This window comes from Mugil cephalus, chromosome 11, assembly GCF_022458985.1.
Source record: "Mugil cephalus isolate CIBA_MC_2020 chromosome 11, CIBA_Mcephalus_1.1, whole genome shotgun sequence".
Classification (NCBI taxonomy): Eukaryota; Metazoa; Chordata; class Actinopteri; order Mugiliformes; family Mugilidae; genus Mugil; species Mugil cephalus.
This window is the reverse complement of record NC_061780.1, coordinates 2633599-2652140: the sequence shown is the minus strand read 5'-3', so window position 1 is coordinate 2652140 and position 18542 is coordinate 2633599. Positions and strand designations below refer to the sequence as shown.

The 18542-nt window shown below is 43.6% G+C and overlaps 1 long non-coding RNA gene across 2 annotated transcripts; it reads right to left on the bottom strand.

The window, feature by feature from the left end:
- Window positions 1–1810: 1810 nt before the first annotated feature.
- On the bottom strand, window positions 1811–17115 carry LOC125016481. Of its 2 annotated transcripts, XR_007113692.1 has the most exons (5): window positions 16856–17115; window positions 15131–15180; window positions 11723–12000; window positions 6695–6955; window positions 1811–3611 (listed from the first exon to the last, which is right to left on the bottom strand). It is a non-coding gene; the product is annotated as an uncharacterized LOC125016481 (long non-coding RNA). The 2 variants fall into 2 exon arrangements; XR_007113693.1 differs by lacking the exon at window positions 15131–15180 and having other exon boundaries at window positions 16856–17108.
- Between the last annotated feature and the right edge of the window lie 1427 nt (window positions 17116–18542).

Genomic DNA, 18542 nt, shown 5'->3' with positions numbered 1-18542 from the left:
ATAGAATGGCCTCCTAGGGAGGCATTCCTGCATACCAATGACAAGTCGGAGTAAATTGTGAAAGGAGCAGCACTCAAGTTCGTAAACCTTGGACATGCATCAAAACCCGCCATTTTTCCACTTTGTAACATTCCTGCTATTGGGCCTTGTGTTCTTGTCCATCAAATTGTTGCATCTGAAAGTGTGACCTGTCCATTATGTAATGACACACTTTGATCCAAGTGATGCTCATGTCACTGCAGCGCCATATTGTAATCCCGTTCTTCTGTGTCGTAATGTGAGCAGCCATTTTGTGCTTTATGTCAAAAGAAAACCACACCCTATCTCTATAGGCTCCAAAAACACAGGACTTCTTTTCATTTGGATGCCCACTGCATCAAACTGAAGGGAGAACACTTTCTTTTTAACTCAGGAAACAGACAACACAATGTTTAAATGCAAACACCAATAATTTAGACTGTAATCCAGCATGGCTGCAAATGACAGCCTGGTTGTACGCCGTCACTCCAGCATGCTCTAGTGTGCTTAACATTGACACTCAGTTCATTAAGGCCTATAGTGCTTGGCTAACGCAACTTGCCTGTTGGCAGCATGACAAAAACTGTGAATCAGATTATGAAGGCCATAACACAGCCAAGAAACACTGAGGGCGAGTGGAGTTGTCACAGAGGACCAGTACTTGCTCTCTGGATGTTAACGCTCAGGACATAATGTAATTGCAGCCTGCCCTGGTTAATAAGGGCACTGTAATATTTGCATGGAGCTGCTGTTTATGTGTACTACGGCTCATTTGAACGCACAGCGCAGCTGTAAACAAGAGGAGAGTGCCTTGTAAAGCCTGTGCCGCTGCAAACCGAGAATGCAGACACCCAAGGGGCTGCGTTGGAGCTGCGTTAAAAACCTCTTTCATTGAATTACACAAGACTTCATAAAAGAGAGGGAATGAATGGAGAGCTGCGTGATCAACCTGTACTGTAAAGGGTTACATTTCATTTGTTTTACAGTGGGATTACCCTTTTTTACATGACAATGCTAATGAATTGTGAGAGGTCCATATGTCGATGTTGGCACATTTGCCATATGTGGTGTCAGACAGCAAATCACACAGGGGAAGTGTTTTGCACAGCACACGGTGGCCTGCACAGCGCCAGAGCTGCTCAAAACCCAGGATGATAGTGTGACTGGGCTCTTTGTTTTCCCTACATTCAAAGCAACAGTGGGTTAACGGCACGCGGGGCAGTGTGTATTGGCTTATTATCCATCTGCACCACAATGAGGTCAAGATTTTCGCTGATTCCACTGATTAATTTTACACTTAAAGAGAGCTCTGCTGGTTTCCTCCCATGAAGCTCGATGCTAAACACTAGAATAGGGTAAACCAACATCTCTGATAGTGTTTGATGTTTGGTTTGATGGCAAGGGAATTGTGATAATCTTTTCATTTACCTCTTACATTATGCTGACGCTAAATTGCAGTTTATGTCTCTGTAGATGTGACTGCTGCAAAAAATTAATTTTTTAAATAAATAAAAAAAAAATGAAAAGCTGCCAGCTACTGAGACATTTAGATTTTTTTTTTATGAATACTGTAAATGTATTCCCCTCTCTCTTTATTTACATGTACATTTATGTATTTAGCTGATTTACACCATGTCTGATTTTCAGAATAATGACCAGGCTCACTGACAGCTCAAGGACACCTGAACAGCACACGTGGCCGCTAAAGGTACCACCTTTCCATTTATTAGTAGATGGATTCTGCCAGCTAATGACATGCAAGTGAAACGGACAAAATCATGCACAACAACAATTTTTCCGTTGTTTTCAATGTAAACCTTTATTACTATTCCAACACAGTTTTCCATACGAAGGCACATGTGGTGAACACTCATTCACAGCAATTAGATTGTGTAACACAAACATTGCTGATTATATAAAATAATGGGCTTTGCAAGGCAAAAGCTGAGGAGATACAGTATGTTTGATCTGCATTTAAGAAAAGAAAAAAAAATTGTGCAACTGCTTTAATCATTTTAGACCACAATTCACGGTTCCCATGCCTCTGGACTGATATCAGAAGAGTAACTTTTTTTTGCTTGAGATTAAAAACATAATTTCAAGCTTATCCAGGCAGATAAGTAATTGTCTTGAGCACTGGGATGTGCATGATTATCAAAAAATACATTTTCTAAATTAGGCCAAGATAGTCTCCCTTGAATCAATTGCAAAAGCACTGCATAGACATAGATTGTTTAAAGTAATATTTAAAAGATTTGCATAGATTATCAATCGTAATAAAAAAATTTGCCACTTCCCGAAAATTAATATAGAATGAATTAGGCTCTGATAGTACTTGCCTTATTGCATTTGTGTGTGTGTGCATGTGTGTGTTAACGTCAAGGACAGGAAATTAAGGCAGTGTTTGAAGCCAATCTATTTGTAATGTCTCACCCAAAGATGTATCATTACAGTGAAGCAGGTAACCGTTATGAACCAAACTGCTGTGTCTGGAAGCCTACCGGGAAGCAGGTTTTAATAGTGCGGCCTGTTCTGTATACACACAGCCATGAGCTACTTCTTGCTGATCAAACACACTCCTACCATCAGGAATATTAAATGTTTGGTTTAATATTATATTTACTCAGACTCCATGTGCGCTCAGGCACATGGCTGCACAGTCAGATCAAAGTCTGTTAAGGCAGCAAAATATGAGATTCAATCCGTCCACTGATGAAACTCAGATGTATTCTGTCATCTGTCACACACACACACACACACACACACACACACACACACACACACACACACACACACAGTCCCACTGTATTTTCTGTTTCAGCATATTAACAGTAGGAATGTGGGCTCCTCGAAGAACATATTTTGAAGATGACTGATAGAATGTCTATAGTGTGATGCCCCCAACAAAGGTAAGGGTGGAAAAGGGCTTTACCAAAAACAAACAACAAAAAACAACAAAAAAGAACAAACTGTTGCATAGAGTATAAAGACGACAGCTTACTCCTTCACCATTGTGTCAGCCGACACATGGAGCTGTCCAATCGCAGTGCAGTATTATTCACTGCTGCCGTGGGTCTCACATTCGTGTGTCTTTTGAGTCCTAGCAACTATAAAAAAAGAAACTGAGCAAAATGTGCGCTACAACTCATCACATACCACCACAGTTAGTAGAGTCTAAGTTAGTCGCAGACAAATTATATTGCTTTGTGTCGATATTGTTTATAAACACATGTACAAATAATACAAAAAATTAAATCAGTACTACCTTAAAAAATTAAAAGAAAAATGAGAATCACATTTATAGACTAGTTCGTCCAACTCTCGAGCTCATCATCTCCTGTGCGAACCCACAAATTCCCAAAGAAAGGCGTTCACAAACAGTCCAGGTCGGCTTTTGAGTCAAATAATGCATCAAACGGCAACAAGAGGCACAACCAGTGTCCCAGTGGCAGGAATCACCACCGACTCTTGTGCAGACAGCAGCGCCGTCATCCTTGTTTACTCCCGCTGAAAGGCAGCAAACAGCCAATAAAGGAGGAGTCCCGCTGTCGTCCCATTGTGTGTTCTGTCCATTCTAGAGCCCCAACATTTATCTGCCAAAAAAAAGAGAGACATTAGGATACAGCTTTGACTCTTTTCAGCGAGTCAAAACACACCATGAGGCCAATCATGTGAATGTCAAAACAATTATTTGAGACAATGGTCTGTGTAGTCCAATTTAAAAAGAGGTCTTGTCCATGTTGGTCTTTAAACATGAGAAATTACTTATTGGGGAATTTCTTGTGTGTCCTAAATCTGGCTAAGGTAAGAGCAGCTCCGTGTACCAGCTGAGGGGATTGAGGCCGAAGTTGAAAGGCCTTACAGGAGCCTGGTACGCTGCAAGCTGCTAATACAAAGAGGAAGCATGTGACACATCCTAAGCTTGGCTGAGTTGGACTTCAGAAGGCTATCGGACTTTTTTTTTTGTCAAATTTTCAAGCAGCTCAGACAAGCAACTTAAAATATTACAGCAGGTCACCGAGTTCAGAATGAACCAATAATGCAGCCATCCAGCTTAGCAGCAGAAATCAACAACAGCCGTGCTAATTAGCATTGCCTGAACTATCAGCAAGCATCACGTTAGACTTGGCATTTAGCATTGCGGTGTTGTTCAGAGAGGGTGCACTCTGCCATGGAGGACACGGTGGGTTGGGGTGAGAAGGGGGGAGGGGCTAACAGTGGAGGTTGGTGGTATAAAAGGCAGTTTCGGGTATTGGTGTCGCTTTGAGTTATTGGCATCATGGTCTTGTTTTGTAGAGAGGACTACAGTGAATAAGCTTGTTAATGGTAAATTTACAGCCCCAGCATGTGGCCTAATAAAACCAAGGGATAGAGAGGATGATGAGAATGATTGCCACTGCCATTTTGTGTGTATGTACGTGTGTGTGTGTGTGTTCGAGAGTGCGTATGCGATGGGGATGAGGAGGGGGGTGCAGTTAGAGAAAGGGGAAGAGAAAAGTGGAAGGCGCCGGTAATTAAGAGTCTAAAAGAGTGTGAGAGAGGCGCACACCGCTCAAAGCAAACTTTGAGCCTAGATTCCTCACGTTTTATTTATGCACCCCAGCTCGAACCCCCCGTCCCTCTTCACTCTCTTCCCTCGCTCTTTACTTGCCTCCCCTCGCTGAATGAATAGCTATCACAGTGCTACGGTGTCCCATCTAGCGACACCCCCCTGCATCCTCCAGCCTTTTCTCAACACTCCCCCCTCCAGCACGGCTCTGAATAGGGAGCAGAATTGAGCAAACAGTCAGGCTGTCAGCTCAATAGGAGGTCTGGCCGTGAACTTGAAGTCCTTCCCAGGCCCCCAGCTTCACATTAGGGTGGGAGGGGTGGTGATGGTTGGGGAGACAGGAGGAAGGGGGGATGGTGGCGGAATGGGGAGGGATGCAGCCAGACTTTCGGGAGGCCCCTATATGCCAGTGTTCGGGGGACCCCTGCCACAGAGGTTCCCAAGGCTGGTGCTCTTGCCTGAGCAATGGGGGTAGGGTGCCCCAGCTGCCTGCCTAACCCTCCCCTCCCTCTGTAGCACTCAGTCTGGGCAGGAGGGGTGCTGACAGTGGGGTTTGTGCAGACGGGACAGTGTCTGCTGCCCTGCCAAAGCTCTTCTAGACCCTCACACACACGAATCCAGACACAAGCTGCCGGTCGTGCCCACCCCCTCTCCTCGATCAGCTCCCAGCCTTCTCATCATCTCATTAGCCAACGCCAGCCACTCCACTGTCTACTGTTTGCATTGTTTTGGGCTCTGCATAATTTACACAGTAAATTGAGAATGGCCCCGGCCCTCTGTGCTCAATCTACCACCTGTTTATGGAGGTCTGGCTGTGATTAGTGCACTTTAGCTTTGAAACAGTTACCACAGCACCTCTCAGGGAAGCCAAGCGACGACTTTGCTTTTAAAAGTATCATCGTCAAAAGTTTAAATGAAATGGAATGATCTAATGTGAGAACTGATATCACCTAAGGATTGTCTCTGTAAATGATGGACTTAAAATAAAATACTTCAGGTGAAAATTTTAAGCTAATTTTAATGACACGATTCCTTCTTGCCATCTTTGGCAGCAATCTAATTTGCTTTCATCTTGACTCAACAGTGGGCAGTCTTTTTGTTAGCCCTATGGACTGGGACCCTACTGTAAGTTAGCAATAGCATTGTCTCTTTGACCTCCCCACCACAGACACAAACAAAGGGAGATTTCTCTGTTACCAGGACAATGGTGTTCATTGTTTACCGGCTGCCTTAGTTAATCAGGCCCAGCCAACGCTAATTGGTGTTTTGGTTTAAGCGGTTTTCAAAGTTGGGAGCTCCCTGCTTGAAATAACGCTGCACTACAACAAGCTCACTCTATTAGAACAATACTCAACTTGTCTGAGCACCGTCTGCCCTCGTACTCTGTTGCTCCTTTAAACTAAGGCTTTCCAGTGGTAAGACTTTGCCATTCAAGCTGTAAATTTTTCACCATCTCTTCTCTATTATTTCTCTGTTTCTCTCCTGCTTCGTGTCAGTTTTATGTGCTGCAGCATCTGTGACTTGTAATTCACAGATACTATTACTTGCCACTCAGCCAATATGCCCAATTTGACATTTTTCTGACTTTATTTAAAGAATTGAAGTTTAATATACTTTTAGAATTAAGTCATACCAGTTACAGCAGCAAATTATCTATGACCGTGACCACACTTATAGTAAACAAATCCTAAGATGCCCACTATATGGAGCTACAAATTGTGCCTCTGTATTGTCTAGAAGGGACAGCTTGCATCACGTCTCCAAAATGGCAGTCGCCGCCATGTCGGGGCAAGCATGTGAGGATGGCATGAGAATTCCCAAACGGGGAAGAAAACCTGGCGCTTCGAGGACAGATGCCCACTGAAAGCCTCATGAGAGAGGCATTGAGCGCGATGTGATTTAATGTGAACACACATACAAAACACGCTCCACCCACATCAACTCTCCCTCCTCTCCCTCCATCAGTGCATCTTGTGAATCGTGCAATTAACAAACAAATCAGAGGCGATTAAAACGGAGCCTGTAGCCCACTGGAGAAGAGGAGCAAGGGCATGGATGGGATGGAGAGTCGGGGTGGTGCCTGTGGAAAAATGCAGCATGGTTGGTGCAGTGGGTTCCGTGTGTTACCTGCACTGGCTGGTCTTCACACTTCCATTTCATGCCAGCGTTACTCTAAGATGGTGGCGCGGGCTGCGTTTCGCTGTACAGGAAAAAGGGGCAGTCTGCTGAGGATGGAGTGGAGGAGGAAGGGAAGAGGAGGAGGAGGGAAGAGGCGATGCAGTGGAGGGCGAGGAGAGAGGGAGGGCAGAATCAACAGCAACCCCTCCTCCTCCTTATTCTCTGTTTTTCAGTCTTCTTTTGCCAGCTTTCCTTCAGTGGTGTGGTAGCCTGCACAGAAAACAGGGAAGGGGAAATCAGAGGGTAAGAGGAAAATTTTTAAGAACATCGTTTATCCATCAAAACACACGTGTACAGTTCACAGAAGCATACAAACCAAGCCATGCATACACATGAATGCATGTATACACACACGTATGCACACACACCTTTTCATGTCTGTTCTCATGGTACAGTCTGCCCCTGAGCATGCAAATGACTTTCATTATGCAAATGCATGCAAATCAGATCCAACCATCTGAGAATCAAGGGTGGGAAAGAAAAAAAACTCGACACAGAGATTGAATGAAAGAGAAAAAGGGACAAGAGAAAAATCCTTTTGAGTGGCAGGAGGCGGTAAGTTAGGTAAACGCTCTGTGGAAAACAACGGTAGCCCAATTGGGCAAACACGATTACCTTCCTTTGTTGTGTCTATGACTTAATTTTTTCTATTTAATTTACTTCATTCTTGTCATTTTACATGATGCAAGTTTTTTTTTTTTTTTTTAATTTGATGTCAAAGGCTTTCATGGCATGAACACTGTGACGATGCTCTAAATTCCTGTCACTATGTACTTAGTATCTGACAACCGCAGTTAAGCATTGGTGGATATAGTTGTGCATTTTTAGCAGTGGTAGAATTGTAAACAGTTGTTGTGTTCTGTTGACATCACCAGGCTAAGCTGGATTCGATACAGCTCCGATAAATTCTGCTGCATGTCTTTTAGCCTTAATAGCTGACTCTCAGCCTGCAATAACTGTTGTAACCTGGACTACAGAATTTCTCATAATAGGTTTCTCCGTATTTATATGTGCATCAGAGCAAAATAAAACGCACAAAAGTTTAAAGTAAGTCATTAGGTGCCTAATTGTTATTACCATGACTAACCTCTGTGGATAACGGATGAAAGGAGTAATTCTTAATTGTCTGAAATCAGTATCCCTTTACCACAATCCTTCCCTCAATTGCCCACACCTACACATGAAAACCCATGAGTCGAAAACCAAAGCAGCACAATGCAACCAGCTTGCTAAGTTCAATATTCACAAGAAGGTGGAGTCTGTATCTCACAGGTTTAGCCATGTAGTTCCCTTCCCTTTAAAGTGATCAACAAAGAAAGCAGACTAGTCGGTAAACCGAGCATACTGTCTGATTTTGCTAATACTCTGAGGCCACCAGAAAGGATTCTCCAATAGCCAGCAGAGGAGGGAGTCTGCTTTTGTCAGAGGGTGTCAGTAGGGGAAGGCCACGTCTGAAATTGGAATAAGGTGGTAAAACCAAGGGTGACTTGGAGTGTGAGAGAGTTGGGGTGGGTAAGCAGGGAGGATAAGGACTACAGGGGTGGGGTACTGCTGAATGGTGGCAAACCTCTCCTAATTGGCACTTGACATTTTTTTGCCATTGGCACTGGAGTGGGCCAGCTTTCAAGCCCTCTCTGGGTCCTTGTTGGAAAAGTGCCTTATGCAAATATGGCGAATGGGCTCTATTGTGAAGCCTCAGATATTAACAGCTCACGCAACAATGAAATTGTGTGCTTACTCTGGACTCGTAGGTGTGTGAGAGAGAACCAGACAATGGCAGCGGGAGCAGCTTCAGTCTGAACAGACTCTCCATCGGATGCTTTGCCAAGTCATTTCAACAGAATGGGCTTTTCTGAGGACAGGGGCTCTCAGTAAAAGCTTTATTAATGACTGAAACAAACAAATGCATGCACTGTTTTGCTCTGGCTCTGAGGGTGTCTCTGTTTGTACTGCTGCTGAATGGCTTTATTTATTGTGGTTGAAAAATACTAAAGGTATAGATAGAAAGGGCTTTGCTCACTCTCTTTGAAAGATAGTTCCCCCTAAAACATCACTGTCTCAGTTTTAAATGTGACATTGCATTCATGCTTCAGTGCAGTGCTGCACTTCCTCTGATATTTCTTTCTTCTGTGCTTGCCCGCATTGTTTACTCTTAACTTGCTCCCCTGGGTATGCACTGCTGGGGATCTAAGTATATCTGCAGAATCTCTTTGTAGAAAACTTGGCTAATCACAGGAGAAAAGTGGCAAATTTTAACTATATATTGAAAAGCTGGTAAAATTATGAGAGACCAGCGCTGGACAGCTAAGCTTAACACACACACACCACTAAAATGTCTAAGTCGACAAGGTCTAAAGCATTCTTGTCGTCTGAAAATACAATGCAAATTTCATCTTTATCTCCATACAACTGAAAACCAACAGGGAGGGAAACAGAGCAAAGGGTCAGACAACAGCAGTAGCCCCCCGTGTGGTCTGAACATAGTCAAAGTACACCTGTTACCGCTAAGTTGCCAAACTTAATCTCTTTTGTCTGGGGAGTCCCATTGACTTTTGCAACTGCTTTAGATACATTCATTTCTGTGTGAGAGTAAGGGGGTGGAGGGAATGCCAATGTTGTAGAAAATAACAGGGTCTGGCCTTACCCTGTGGCCCACAGCGAAGCCATTTTCCAAACCCTGTTGGTGTGTTCCGTCAAGAGAAAGAGAGGCAGAGAAAAGGGGGCAAGAATCACTGGGTCTTATTCAGAAAACTGTCTGGCTGCTCGGACCCGGCAGGCCTGAAAGGGAGGCAAAGGGGCGCATTGTCCCTCAGTGACAAGTGGACTAGCTCTATTGACTGTAAAGTCTACTGGTGGGGGGGCAAGTAGGATCCAACCACAATGGCTGTTTTTCTATTTGACACTTGGAGTCTAAATCTGCTTGCCCAGCGCATGAAAGCTAAGACAAACCCACCTCCCTCCTCCTTTGCTTTCCTCTCCTTGCCTTCTTTCCTTCTCCACCCGTTTTCTTTTTCTTTCTATTTCAAATCCTGCCATGGGACACAGAAAAAGAGAGAGCGCAAAGGCCCTGAGGTGGTTTTTAGGAACTCACCCATCTCTGTGCCGTTTTCAGGGAGGCATAAGCTGAGACAGTCTCTGCTCTGTGGTCCCCAGTGTGGAGTGTTAGTGATATAACTGTGCCACACACCGAGCCAGAACAAAGCATTTGCACCATGACATGCGTCTCCCAGGGCACTGCTTAGGGTATAAACACAATCTGTCCAAGACTTCGGTTCCCATTTAGTCCCAACACTGTAACTGACACAAAAAAAGAAACAAAAAGATCAATCTGGTCTCTAAAAATTGGCCACCTAGTACCTGATAAAAAAAATTCATAATTATACACTATACAAAAACACTATGATCATACTATGATCATGAGTCTTCATTGTAAAAAAATAAAAAAATAAATAACAACAACAGAGAAAAACCTCAACAATGGCAGCAGCAGCCCAATGGAGAGGGAACCTGGTACTGCCTCTGCCAACCAAGAAGGTGACATCTCCTGCTGTCACTTCCTGTCAAGGCCCTCGTTCTTCTCTCTTACATAGCTGAGCACTGAACTCAAATGTCACACTCAGCACCTGCAATGCAGCAGACAGGCAGGCACAACCGCAGGGCTCAAAGAGATTGACATTGCAAGGTAAGACTGCCACACATGCTTTTAGAAATTTCACTTCAGCCCTGCACAACTCTTTTGAAATTTGTACCATGTGAAGCTGAATACACCAAAACCCAATCGTGATGTTTTAGTTCAGCCATGTGGAGACAGCAAACCACCATGTGGAATATGTATTACAATTGAAGTTCGCTACTGGCCTTGTAGCACCAGAGTCTTGAGACCTTGGGAACAATCCTTAGTTGTCTCTCTCAGCAGGAGTGACCCTCTAGCTTTGATGGGCAGAACAGAAATCACACCTTCAATCAACCATCAGAGGCCTTGTTGTCGAAGATCTGATTGACCAATTACTCCTCACCATGAGCCTCGGCAAAGAACCTAAAGGCTGAGATTGTTCTCCTTCCATCACTCATGGATCTTGTCACTGGGGGTACTTTCTGCTTGATTGCCCCTGGACCACTCCCCCTCTGAGCCTTGCACGCACACCAAGCAGCATTCAGTGAGATCCCATCAGGCATTTCCACATGGTAGCACCTCATGCAATGGAGGCTTTTCCATGGCCCATTCACAACCAAGCCAACTGTCACGTCAAATCAAACAACGGCCAGGACCCCAAATCAAACATCTTTTCATTAAAAAGGGAGAAAAGAGTAGGTGGAAAGGAAAAAAAATCAACAAGGATAACTTAACAAAACTGGCCTCAAACAAATTCTTGTCTGTTCGCTTAGGTGCTTGCGGGGCACTGGGAGGCCAGATTAACTCGAAGGGAGCATTCTTAACTCACACAATCCCATCCAAGTTAGACCATATGTATAATTCATAGCACCGTATGCAGCTCCTTTAATATAAAAGGCCCACATTCTTTCCATATTGCATGTTCTCTTGATGCCAAAGATGCAAGCAGAAAAGCTGATATTCATGGACCTAAATTTATAGACTATGAACCAAATGGGCAAGCAAACTCATAAGTCCACCAGCTTTGGTGAGTCGTTGTGGGGTTTTTTTCAGCAAGCCTGGCACTCCCCACCATGTGATACTAGACTAAGCCCCTGCATGCAGCCCCACGCACAGGGATCATGGGGCTTATTAGATTAAAAGTGATCCTGTTGCACCAACCTTACTGTTATGGATCACTGCCACAGGCTGCAGAGAGCCTTAGGAAATATGTGTGGTAATGGCTCGTTTATTTATACATGCTAAACAATACTATTCCTCATTTCTAGCGGTTGATGAATTGCTTGATCTCAAGGTATATACATGTACTTAAATACACATTCAGTCAGATACAGAACAAATACAGACAAATCATGAAACCCTACCTTTTGTTGTATTATTCTCCCTTCATTAAAATGTCCATTTTTCTCTCTCTTGTTACGGGTCTTCTGGAAGTAGATTTTTCTTTTCTTTTTGAAAAGAAGTGCATTTGGGGTCTTGATGCCTTTTCAGGAGTGTAATGGGATTCTTGTTACTTTCGGTTATCTAGCTTTATGAAGAATGTACATCACTCATACAGCTAGATAACCAAAGATAACAATCAACCCCTAAGGCTACCCATCCTCTCAAGCCATAGGCGAAGTAGCATTGGCCAAGTTCTGACCTATAAGCAGAAGAGAAAGTTGTTAATAAACACATATTATATTATTACATGGCCCCATCTTATATAGACATGGCTAAAACTAACTTGGAGTGGAGTTAAAATTAATATCAAAAATATGAGTCAGAATAAAAAATAACAAACGGTAGCAAACGCCATCGAACAAAGATGTTACTCTTCTGGCTTAGGGTCTTTTTTCTTCATTCAACTTAGAGCGGCCCTTAAATGTCCTGACCCTATATTATGTGATGTCACTAAGTGGCCCCTCACCCCGCCTCAAACCACCTCAACCAATTGGAAACCTCCCATTGTCCAGCAAAAGCTTTGATTGGCTTGTGAGTAATGCCTGAATATCAAAAACTCCAACAATCAGCAAGAGGCACCAATTAAAAAAATGTGCACAAGTTGTTGAACCAGTCCAAACTGGCTATGGAGGCAACCTTCCCTCCTTCGGCCCGGCGCCCATCCCTACGGCGCACCCGCCTCACCCGCTGACTGCCTCCATGGGAGGGTGATGGCTTCAAACGCCACCCCCCGCCTTGACCCAAATACATTTTTAAATTAAAAGAAGATCCTAGCTGTTTGACTACAAAAGAAACTGGGTTGTCTTCATTTACATTATCTGATGCCAAAGCAGTCAACCAACACTCCAGATTGGCACCAAAGCAAAGACAGAGGGATTTAAGAAGCACACATGTAAAGACAAAATTTCTTACCAAATGACAAAAAATCATGCAATGGACATTCACCCAAATATTTCCAAAAACAAGCAAAAATAGAGCTAAGCACGCACAAAACACATCTCCACACGTATGGGCGTAGACAATGCTGTAACACACACAGGCACACAGTCCTCCTCGCGCTTGCTGTGGTGGCACATGGCACGAGGCCCCATCTAATTAAAGCTGCTATGTGTGCCCAGATCCCTGTTGTGGCAGACTCCTCCCCCACCAACGCCACCACCAAGTAAAGCTCTAATGACAGAATGCAGATAGAGTGAGATGGAGAGATACTGAGAGAATAAAAGAGAGAGAAAGAGGGCGAGGCATAGAATATTCTATCCCTCCATCACACAAACCCAAATCTCAACACATGACTTGCAACATGCAGACATGGCTACACCCCCGTTAGTAATCAACAAATCGCTCCGGCATTGTTCTGCCTCCGACTTACAATAAACACCCGGTCTTCTTCTTCTACTATCTAAATGCATGTAGATTGTTTTTTAAAAAGATGGTTTGTTGCCATTTAGAATGCTATCAAAATAACACATATCGTCGTCAAGGTGCTTTGTGTCAGTCTACAAGGACGAAGCAAAGAGCAGAAACGTGCCTCAACCCCCAGAATACTGCTTCACCGGCTCCCACCCGCAGACAAACTGTGTGTACTTTCACCTGTTCGGTGTATGTAATTGCAGATTTCACACTCTGACCCAGGCTTATGTATGACTGCACAAAGATACATGTTATCTCACACTCACAATGCAGTCCCACATAAAGACATGAATGTGTTATAGCTCAGAAAAATGGATAAATGATTAATTTGAAAGGTCCATTTTTTTTCCCATTTAAAAAATAGCTTGATTAAATGCAAGATTCCAGTATTCTTTTCATGTCATGATGTCTTAACTGTATTTAAAGTGAAAAGCACTGAAGCATTTTTTGTATTTTTTTTCCAAACTTGAAATGTTTTATGTTAACTGTTTGATATTATTCGTGTTGCTATTAATTCTGTGCTTACAAATTTTTAAGCCTTCGGTATTTTAAAAATAATATTACTTTTCATGTGAATTGAGCAATTTTAACAATAAAACTCCTGAGAGCCTTATTACTCGTTTTTGTAGATGTCATTTTTCTATTTTATTTTATTTATTATTATTATTTTTTTTTCCATTTCCAAGCTAGGAACAAATAGGAAAATAATTACGTGCAGATTGTCCTTATTTCCCCATTATCATTAATAGTCCTTTCCTTAACGCTGGTTCATTCCCGATTGTGCTGCAGTTTATATAATTATTTTAAACTGATACTGTTTCATTATTTTCTGCTTGCTTTTCATCCCAACAATGGTCACCATTCAGGATACATTTCACGCAAGGGGTTATTAGGGAATTAAGCCTATGGAGATTTTAGCGTTTCTGTTGTGCAAAAGTTTAAATGAACAAAATGACCATAGTGTCACCTTCTCATTATCGCTTTTCTTTGATTTACCTAAGGTGAGAAATTAAAAACACGTTATAAATCATTAGTCAGCTCCAGCTTCTTGCTCTCCAATATTTAAACGAACCTCATCAGGCCGTACCATTGGCCAAGAAGTGAATGACGTCAACAAATCCACCACCTCTAATAAGGGAAAAAATACAACAGCGCAGAATGGATAATCAAAAAACGGTTCCTATTAACAAGTCTCATTGGTTGCCATCTGATTGTAATCGCGTGATAAATTCAGATGAAAACGTTTCATTTTACGCCCACTTTTTTAACACAGGCTCTCAGACTGAACTCTGCATTAGGCAACAAAGGCAATTATGCAGCAGTTTTGCGCACATTAAAAAGTATTTTTACGCACATGTTTACATCATGTTCAGAGATCCCTGCAAAAATTTAGAATGCACGCTGAGGTGAGGCCGGCCTGTTGGCAGCACACCGTGAATGAGCACACACGCAAAAAGTGTGTGTATGCTCATCAGAGCAGCGTGTGTGCCTGTGTGTGTGTGCAACTCATTAGCTGGAAATGATCATTTGTAGAATAACAAAATGAATCGTCTACATTGTTTTAAGTTTTACAGCTGATCTAACACATTACATTGTATAACGTTTGCAAAACAATATCATTGTTTTTGTCATGACATTATGTTTGATTTCGACAGTCTCTATATTTATGGTTAAATACTTTCAGAAAAACACATTTTTTTGAAGGAAGATATCATTTTTAGAAATTTAGAAATTATATATGGTAAACTGTTATAATGTGCTATGTATCCCGCCTAGACTACATATCTATCATGCTGTTATTAATTAAATATTTAATAAGGTAGTCTATTATTCTAGCAAATTTCAAAAAAAAAAAAAAAAAAAAACTACGTAAGCCTCTGGTGATGTGAGTAACAACGAGAGCTGGTAGCCCATATTACCTAGAGTAAGCCACGTGTTGTGAGGCCGATGAATGTCTCTCCAGGGATCCCTGGAAAAAAGAGACGATCCTTTTATTCTCCAAATGGACCACAAAGCCAAATTGGCCCATTCTGCATATTCTAGACAGACAGTCAGACAATTCCAGTTTCCTCTATGACAAGGAAAAATGTTTACAAAAACATAATGATGATAACATCAGTTAAAAGATGTAGACCTCAGCCGTATGGACCGCGTGATGCTTCCCGTGCAACCCGCCTACAAGCGCAGCACATTACAGCTGTGATCATGGATTTCTATTTTAACATAATAATAACTTCTCATCTACGTCTTTGATTATTGCAGAGTGTACTCAGCGCGTGTGTGTCGTGGAACCACATCTCTAAATGCAGTGTATTGGGACACAAATGAGTCCGGTGTGTGTGTGTGTGTGTGAGTGTGTGTGTGTGTAGTTCAATAAATAAATACTCTAAAATTGCATAACCTTCAATTCCCCTAACCTGGATCAGAAATTTGCACAAACGACAATTTTGTGCAGATGTTGCACAGTGCAGCTGCCTCATGTACTGACCCCTGTGTTCACGCAAAAATAATACACTAATATTCATCGTGTGAAACGTTTCATAATCACTTATTGTTTTTACTTCAAACTCCATCAATCAACACCAGTTTTACCCCGCGGTCTATCTGGGTTAAACATGCATGCGTACTCGGAGCAGGCCTTCACTGCACACGCGTGTGGACTGGGTAGTTGGCCTTGTGATCGCTTTATCCTCCAACCATCTGCGTGAACGCCACCACTTTGTCTTATTATTCGTGTATTGCATGTCTGTTTGTTGGTAATCCTCATATCTGAGTCATATGACCGCATAGACTCGTGCAATGGCTTCATTTAGAAAGACAAAACACGGTTTCTTTTCTGTCCTCCTAGACCCTGATTGTGTCAGACTTTGCCGTTTCTGGTGCCATGTGTTGCCTGCCTCTGCAGCTCCAGTTGCCTGCAAGCAGAGCTGGAGAAGTGACCCTGCTAAGTGCCCGGAGGTGTGTATGAGAATTGAAATCGGGGCTTCAAGCGCATTTTGGCCTTTGTGACTCTGTGTGAATGGCACATGAAGCCTGGATACAATGCGCCATTGAGGCTGCGAAAAAAAAGTATTTTCCTTTAAAGCACAGTTAAACCACGTCTAATTATTAGTTTGTATTTCTCATATATATTTTATCATTCACAGCTGCTGCATGTTTGATGCATCTTCAGCTGTGACCTTTCAATGGAACTGTACACTACAACCATGTCTCAGTTAAGAAAACTATTAATTGGAATTGTTTTGTAGAGAATTTGTTACATACTCAAAACAGAACATTAAATAAAATTCTAAATTTGCTGAGCAATATGCCGACTCGTATTCGCTCCCAACAGCTGTCGTTCTGATTGAAATACCACCTCCTCCTTCACACTTCTCAAAGTACCAGGGTGGTGGAGACACAGAAATACGAAATGATATTAAATATCAGAGCCGAGGACCTGCTGCTCAAACACTAAGCGCCCATGTTCGCTCGCTGCTGCCGCCACATCCAGACTGAATGCATCCTGCTCCGTTTTGTGTGCAGGTTGGCGACGTACACAGCGCAGGATGCAAATGCGCTTTCCTTGGCGATTCTAACCGATATTCCTCACATATCGTCGCCTGCTCCGCTACGAGAAAACACTGATCATATGTCATACTCACGCCGATGCCTGCGAGTCGCTGCGGCGTCCGTTCTCCAAAACCGAGAAGCGAGCGGCTCGGGAGATGGAGACCAACTGAGTCGCCGGAGGCTGGACCGCACGGTCTTCATGGCTGCGGCTGGCCGTGACGTGTCTCTGGCTCCATCCATTCAGCTTCCCTCCAACGGGTTTTCCCCCTGTTTTATTATCGTCCCCATTATTTCTCTCGGAGGTGGATCTCACCGCCCCCCCCTCCAGCCCGCGCCGTTCTTCGCACTCGCCATTCCTCGCGTCAGATGCAATATGAACTTAAAACATGCATGCTCTAAAAACATATACCACCACCAAGGCCCTCCCCTTTATGACACGATGCAGGTCTGTTTTTGTCTCCACCCTCTGAAAAAAAATGAAAGCATACGTGGTCATGAATAAGCACTGAAGCTCAAGTTCTCTTACAGATCAGAATCCTGGGAACTAATAATGTGAGTTCATGTTGGATGTGGTCATTTGATTTCATACGTGAGGCTGAAGCAACAGAAATATAAAAATATTGGCAACCATCTTCATACAGCTTAAAATCTGATGGCCGGCTTCATAATTAATTCCCTAATTACTCTAGAATTAGCACCAGGTGCCTCCGTGCAGCATCCTCTCTGCTGCCTCTATTATAGGTCTATTCGTGAGTTGCACGTATCAAGTGTGTCGTTTTGAGCCCCGTTTTGGCCCATGTGGGATTATAAAAAAAAAAAGTTTCGTGTAATCTTGTCTGGCTACTAGTATTCGTTTGACACAAAGCCCCCGGCGGAGACTGCGGCCTCCGCTCATGCGCCTGGATCAAGTGCGCACATCCACTATTCTCATTGTCCGCGTCTTTGATACAGAGGAGTCCAGGAATGTGACCAGGGGGTGAAGACCGTGCAAATCAGCTTTTACTGTCACCGCCGAGCCCAGAGCCCGCAGACAAGAGCCAAGAAAGGGGGTCTGGGTCACTTGATTATCATAATAATCAGATCGCGGGGATAAAAATCTCCTTTGAATAAATTACTGGTTCAATAGGAGGCGCGACTGCCAAAGAGACAACTTTGTCAGCCCCCGGTTTGTTGTCGGGGGGTTCTCTCTCACTCCTACCAATGTCCCCGGTTCCCCCTTTCTTTCTCTCCAAATTTTGGACGCTTTCCTGGAGATCAAACTCTAAATACGGCTACTGTTTCTCCCCTCCTCTCGCCCGCGCCGATGCCTGGTTACCGAGTCCGGGCAGGCAGGCAGGCAGGTCTCGAGCTCCTCTTGGGAAAGCGGAGTGGTTGGTGGTGGCTAATGGGCTAAGGACCGGGCACAATAGACTGGGTGCACCATCCAGCCGCCCCCTCCCCTCCTCACCCCCCATCACCTCCCCGCCTCCCCCTCCCCTAATCAACCCCTCTCTCTTATTCCGTCGGCTGCATGGGAACCCGGGCACCGAGGTGCACCAGGGGCCGCTCAGCATTGTGGTGGCACATCCCAAGTTCATTAGCACCCATCAGGCCATTCCTGGGGGGCATGGCGGTTAACCCCCCCACGTCACCCCTCCACTGCCTCCCTCATCAAGTTTATTCTGCAAAGCAAAGGCCTCCGTTTTCTTTTTTTTTTTTTTTTTTTTTTTTTTATCCATGTTTGTAGAGGAAACATTTCTTAGGCTGCACCAGAATTAATCTGCAGGTTTGCACAGAAGG